This window comes from Heterodontus francisci, chromosome 4 (assembly GCF_036365525.1).
Source record: "Heterodontus francisci isolate sHetFra1 chromosome 4, sHetFra1.hap1, whole genome shotgun sequence".
Taxonomy (NCBI): Eukaryota; Metazoa; Chordata; class Chondrichthyes; order Heterodontiformes; family Heterodontidae; genus Heterodontus; species Heterodontus francisci.
In genome coordinates this window covers 199,183,922-199,190,680 of record NC_090374.1, presented here as the reverse complement: position 1 = coordinate 199,190,680, position 6,759 = coordinate 199,183,922, and positions in this window count along the sequence as shown.

Genomic DNA, 6,759 nt, shown 5'->3' with positions numbered 1-6,759 from the left:
TGAGAGGAACAGGAGCTGTCTGTCACTTGGATACCAGACTGAGGGGAACAGGAGCTGTCCTGTCACTTGGATACCAGGCTGAGGGGAACAGCAGCTGTCCTGTCATATGATACCAAAGTGAGGGGAACGGGAGCTGTCCTGTCACTTAGATGCCAAAGTGAGGGGAACAGGAGCTGTCCTGTCACTTAGATACCAGGCTGAGAAGAACAGGAGCTGTCTGTCACTTAGATACCAGACTGAGGGGAACAGGAGCTGTCCTGTCACTTGGATACCAGGCTGAGGGGAACAGGAGCTGTCCTGTCACTTAGATACCATGCTGAGGGGAACAGGAGCTGTCCTGTCACTTAGATACCAGGCTGAGGGGAACAGGAGCTGTCCTGTCACTTAGATACCATGCTGAGGGGAACAGGAGCTGTCCTGTCACTTAGATACCAGACTGAGGGGAACAGGAGCTGTCCTGTCACTTAGATACCAGACTGAGGGGAACAGGAGCTGTCCTGTCATATGATACCAAAGAGAGGGGAACAGGAGCTGTCCTGTCACTTAGATACCAGACTGAGGGGAACAGGAGCTGTCCTGTCACTTAGATACCAGACTGAGGGGAACAGGAGCTGTCCTGTCACTGAGATACCAAAGTGAGGGGAACAGGAGCTGTCCTGTCACTTAGATACCAGGCTGAGGGGAACAGGAGCTGTCTGTCAGATGATACCAAAGTGAGGGGAACAGGAGCTGTCCTGTCACTTAGATACCAGGCTGAGGGGAACAGCAGCTGTCCTGTCATCTAATACCAAAGTGAGGGGAACAGGAGCTGTCCTGTCACTTTGATACCAGGCTGAGGGGAACAGGAGCTGTTCAGTCTCTTAGATAACAGGCTGAAGGGAACAGGAGCTGTCCTGTCACTTAGATACCAGGCTGAGGGGAACAGGAGCTGTCCTGTCACTTAGATACCAGGCTGAGGGGAACAGGAGCTGTCTGTCACTTAGCTACTAGGCTGAGAGGAACAGGAGCTGTCCTGTCACTTAGATACCAGGCTGAGGGGAACAGGAGCTGTCCTGTCACTTAGATACCAGGCTGAGGGGAACAGGAGCTGTCCTGTCACTTAGATACCAGGCTGAGGGGAACAGGAGCTGTCCTGTCACTTAGATACCAGGCTGAGGGGAACAGGAGCTGTCCTGTCACTTAGATACAAGGCTGAGGGGAACAGGAGCTGTCCTGTCACTTAGATACCAGGCTGAGAGGAACAGGAGCTGTCCTGTCACTTAGATACCAGGCTGAAGGGAACAGGAGCTGTCGGTCACTTAGATACCAGGCTGAGAGGAACAGGAGCTGTCTGTCACTTAGGTACCAGACTGAGGGGAACAGGAGCTGTCCTGTCACTTAGATACCAGGCTGAGAGGAACAGGAGCTGTCTGTCACTTGGATACCAGACTGAGGGGAACAGGAGCTGTCCTGTCACTTGGATACCAGGCTGAGGGGAACAGCAGCTGTCCTGTCATATGATACCAAAGTGAGGGGAACGGGAGCTGTCCTGTCACTTAGATGCCAAAGTGAGGGGAACAGGAGCTGTCCTGTCACTTAGATACCAGGCTGAGAAGAACAGGAGCTGTCTGTCACTTAGATACCAGACTGAGGGGAACAGGTGCTGTCCTGTCACTTGGATACCAGGCTGAGGGGAACAGGAGCTGTCCTGTCACTTAGATACCATGCTGAGGGGAACAGGAGCTGTCCTGTCACTTAGATACCAGGCTGAGGGGAACAGGAGCTGTCCTGTCACTTAGATACCATGCTGAGGGGAACAGGAGCTGTCCTGTCACTTAGATACCATGCTGAGGGGAACAGGAGCTGTCCTGTCACTTAGATACCAGGCTGAGGGGAACAGGAGCTGTCCTGTCACTCAGATACCATGCTGAGGGGAACAGGAGCTGTCCTGTCACTTAGATACCAGGCTGAGGGGAACAGGAGCTGTCTGTCACTTAGCGACTAGGCTGAGAGGAACAGGAGCTGTCCTGTCACTTAGATACCAGGCTGAGGGGAACAGCAGCTGTCCTGTCACTTAGATACCAGGCTGAGGGGAACAGGAGCTGTCTGTCACTTAGATATCCGACTGAGGGGAACAGGAGTTGTCCTGTCACTTAGATACCAGGCTGAGGAGAACAGGAGCTGTCCAGTCTCTTAGATACCTGGCTGAGGGGAACAGGAGCTGTCCTGTCACTTAGATACCAGACTGAGGGGAACAGGAGCTGTCCAGTCTCTTAGACCAGACTGAGGGGAACAGGAGCTGTCCTGTCACTTAGATACCAGGCTGAGGGGAACAGGAGCTGTCCTGTCACTTAGATACTAGGCTGAGGGGAACAGGAGCTGTCTGTCACTTAGATACCAGACTGATGGGAACAGGAGCTGTCCTGTCACTTAGATACCAGACTGAGGGGAACAGGAGCTGTCCTGTCACTTAGATACCAGACAGAGGGGAAAAGGAGCAGTCCTGTCACTTAGATACTAGGCTGAGGGGAACAGGAGCTGTCTGTCACTTAGATACCAGACTGAGGGGAACAGAAGCTGTCCTGTCACTTAGATACCAGACTGAGGGGAACAGGAGCTGTCCTGTCACTTAGATACCAGACTGAGGGGAACAGGAGCTGTCCTGTCACTTAGATACCAGACTGAGGGGAACAGGAGCTGTCCAGTCTCTTAGATACCAGGCTGACGGGAAAAGGAGCTGTCCTGTCACTTCGATACTAGGCTGAGGGGAATAGGAGCTGTCCAGTCACTTAGATACCAGGCTGAGGGGAACAGCAGCTGTCCTGTCACTTAGATACCAAAGTGAGGGGAACAGGAGCTGTCCTGTCACTTAGATACCAGACTGAGGGGAACAGGAGCTGTCCTGTCACTTAGATACCAGACTGAGGGGAACAGGAGCTGTCCTGTCACTTAAATAACAGGCTGAGGGGAACAGGAGCTGTCCTGTCACTTAGATACCAGACTGAGGGGAACAGGAGCTGTCCTGTCACTTAGATACCAAAGTGAGGGGAACAGGAGCTGTCCTGTCACTTAGATACCAGACTGAGGGGAACAGGAGCTGTCCTGTCACTTAGATACCAGACTGAGGGGAACAGGAGCTGTCCTGTCACTTAAATACCAGGCTGAGGGGAACAGCAGCTGTCCTGTCATCTGATACCAAAGTGAGGGGAACAGGAGCTGTCCTGTCACTTAGATACCAGGCTGAGGGGAACAGGAGCTGTCCAGTCTCTTAGATAACAGGCTGAAGGGAACAGGAGCTGTCCTGTCACTTAGATACCAGACTGAGGGGAACAGGAGCTGTCCAGTCTCTTAGATACCAGGCTGAGGGGAACAGGAGCTGTCCTGTCACTTAGATACCAGGCTGAGGGGAACAGGAGCTGTCTGTCACTTAGATATCAGCCTGAGGGGAACAGGAGTTGTCCTGTCACTTAGATACCAGGCTGAGGAGAACAGGAGCTGTCCAGTCTCTTAGATACCTGGCTGAGGGGAACAGGAGCTGTCCTGTCACTTAGATACCAGGCTGAGGGGAACAGGAGCTGTCCAGTCTCTTAGATACCTGGCTGAGGGGAACAGGAGCTGTCCTGTCACTTAGATACCAGACTGAGGGGAACAGGAGCTGTCCAGTCTCTTAGACCAGACTGAGGGGAACAGGAGCTGTCCTGTCACTTAGATACCAGGCTGAGGGGAACAGGAGCTGTCCTGTCACTTAGATACCAGGCTGAGGGGAACAGGAGCTATCCAGTCTCTTAGATACCAGGCTGAGGGGAACAGGAGCTGTCCTGTCACTTAGATACCAGGCTGAGTGGAACAGGAGCTGTCCTGTCACTTAGATACCAGACTGAGGGGAACAGGAGCTGTCCTGTCACTTAGATACCAGACTGAGGGGAACAGGAGCTGTCCAGTCTCTTAGACCAGACTGAGGGGAACAGGAGCTGTCCTGTCACTTAGATACCAGGCTGAGGGGAACAGGAGCTGTCCTGTCACTTAGATACCAGGCTGAGGGGAACAGGAGCTGTCCAGTCTCTTAGATACCAGGCTGAGGGGAACAGGAGCTGTCCTGTCACTGAGATACCAGGCTGAGGGGAACAGGAGCTGTCCTGTCACTTAAAGGGACGACCCATTGTCATTTTGCATAAAGGCACCTTCGGCGTTTGAGAACCTGAACCCTCTTGCGGCAATGGCAGATAGAGTTACCCACATGGCCCCAAGGTTCACTGATGACTCCCTACATGTCCTCCTCCAGCCGGCTGAGGAAAGATAGGAGGTCCACTTCGCATTGCACAGAAGGAGGAGGCCTTCCCAGATCACCAAGATGGCCAGGTTGGAGGTTGCTGAGGAGGTCAGCAGCTGGGGTCTTCTCAGGAGGACATGGACACAACGCTGCAAGCAGGCCAAGGGCCTTCTCCGCTCTACCAGGGTATGGGGCCTGTCTTAGTCCTCGTTGCATTCTACTCATCTGGGTCATTAACCAGGTGTTGATGCTGTAAATCTGATGTCATCCATCTGGAGTGAATGGCTGCATCCCTGTTATGGGCAATATGCTGGGCACATCTGAGCCACACAATGGACCAGAAGTGCGCCAGCTGTACATTTGAATGGCAATGGTCCCAGCATGCAGCACAGACACTGAGCGGGTACTCCTTCAAGCCACGTATCCTCATTGATTTTCAAGTGTCTGAACTGGAGAAGAGGGACCAGAGTGCCCGTGAGAGGGCACGGCCTGGTGGCGGTGTGCCAAATGTAGCATTTCTCACCAGTGTGAAATATAGAAACATGGAAAATAGGAGCAAGTGAAGGCCATTCGGCCCTTCAGGCCTGCTCTGCCATTCAAAAAAGATCATGGCTGATCGCCTAATTCAGTAGCCTGTTCCCACTTTCTCCCCATATCCCTTGATCCGTTTGGCATTAAGAAATATATCTATCGCCTTCTTGAATATATTTAATGATTTGGCTTCCAATGCCTTCTGCGGTAGAGAATTCCAGAGGTTCACCACCCTCTGAGTGAAGAAATTTCTCCTCATCTTGGTTCTAAATGACATACCCCGTATCCTGAGACTGTGACCCCTGGTTCTGGACTCCGCAGCCATCAGGAACATCCTCCCTGCATCTAGCCTGTCCAGTTCTGTTCGAATTTTAAAGGTTTCTATGCGATCCCCTCTCATTCTTCTGAACTCTAGTCAACCCAATCTCTCCTCATGCGTCAATCCTGCCGTCCCAGGAATCAGTCTTATAAATCTTCTTTGAACTCCCTCCATGGCAAGAACATCCTTCCTCAGATAAGGAGACCAAAACAGCACACAATACTCCAGATGTAGTCTCACCAAGGCCCTGTATAACTGAAGTAAGACATCCTTGCTCCTGTACTCAAATCCTCTTGCAATGAAGGCCAACATACCATTCGCCTTCCTAACTGCTTGCTGCACCTGAATGCTTGCTTTCAGCGACTGGTGTGCAAGGACACCCAGTTCTTGTTGCACCTCCCCCTTTCCCAATCTATCACCATTCAGATAATAATCTGCCTTTCTGTTTTTACAATCAACCTCACAATTATCCACTTTATACTGCATCTGCCATACATTTGCCCACTCACCCAAATTGTCCAAATCCTATTGGAGCCTCTTTGCATCCTCTTCACAGCTCACATTCCCCCCAGCTTTGTGTCGTCTGCAAACTTGGAAATGTCACAGTTAGTTCCCTCACCCAAGTCATTAATATATATTGTGAATAGCTGGGGCCCAAGCACTGATCCCTGCCGTACCCCACTGGTGTGGAGGAAGAGGCATTGCTGCTTGTTGGGGAGGACTGCAGGGCACCACCTGAGTGATCCAGACACCTAAAACTCATTTTTAGAAGACCTTTGTTCTGCTCCATGGTGACTCTGGTGGTCACATGGTTCACATTGTACTGTTCCTCGGCTTCCTTCCGAGGAATGAAGCGGTGGGTTCCTCACCGCTGTCATCAGCCAAGTCTTCAGTGGGTAACCCCTGTCACCTTACAGGAATTCAGGAGGGTTGAATAGTGCTGGCACCTGAGAGTTCCGGAGAATGAATGCATCGTAACTGCTTCCAAGGGTAATGAGCACACGCCTGCAATATACTCTTATGGTGGTCAAAGACAATTTGCACATCCACTGAGTGAAATCTCTTTCAATTAATGAAGACCCCTGACTGACCTGTCGGTGCTTTAATGGCCACATGTGTGCAGTCAATTAGGCCTTGGACCATGGGGAACCCAGCGACGTCTCGGCCTGACTGGCAGCGTCCGTCTGGAACTTGATGAACTGGTTGGCATGTTTGAATATGGCATCAGTTACCACCTTACTGCAGTGATATGCTGATGACTGTGAAACTCTACACATGTCTCGTGATGAAGCCTGGAAGGAGCCTGATGCGTTGAAGTGACTGTTAGCTTCAGTGAGACCGGCATTGGATGGCCACCCATGCAGTTGGAAGCGATCTCCATTGCCAGCATCTCACACAGAGATGTGACAGTCTCCCGTGACAAGTGCAGTCTTCTTCGGCACTGGCGCTCTGACATTTGTAAAAAGCTCAAACACAGGCGGTAGACCCTGCCTACTGGGTAAGCTCATCTCCTGACAGGTGGTTGCACCCGGGCCACTCTGTCACCTTCTCCCTCTCCCCCATTATGATGCTGCACTGGGCCAGCTGGTTGCGGGTTTCCCTGGCCAGTTGTCCTCCCGTCCATCCTTGGTGCATAGTCCTCCTCATTAGATGAGCCTCC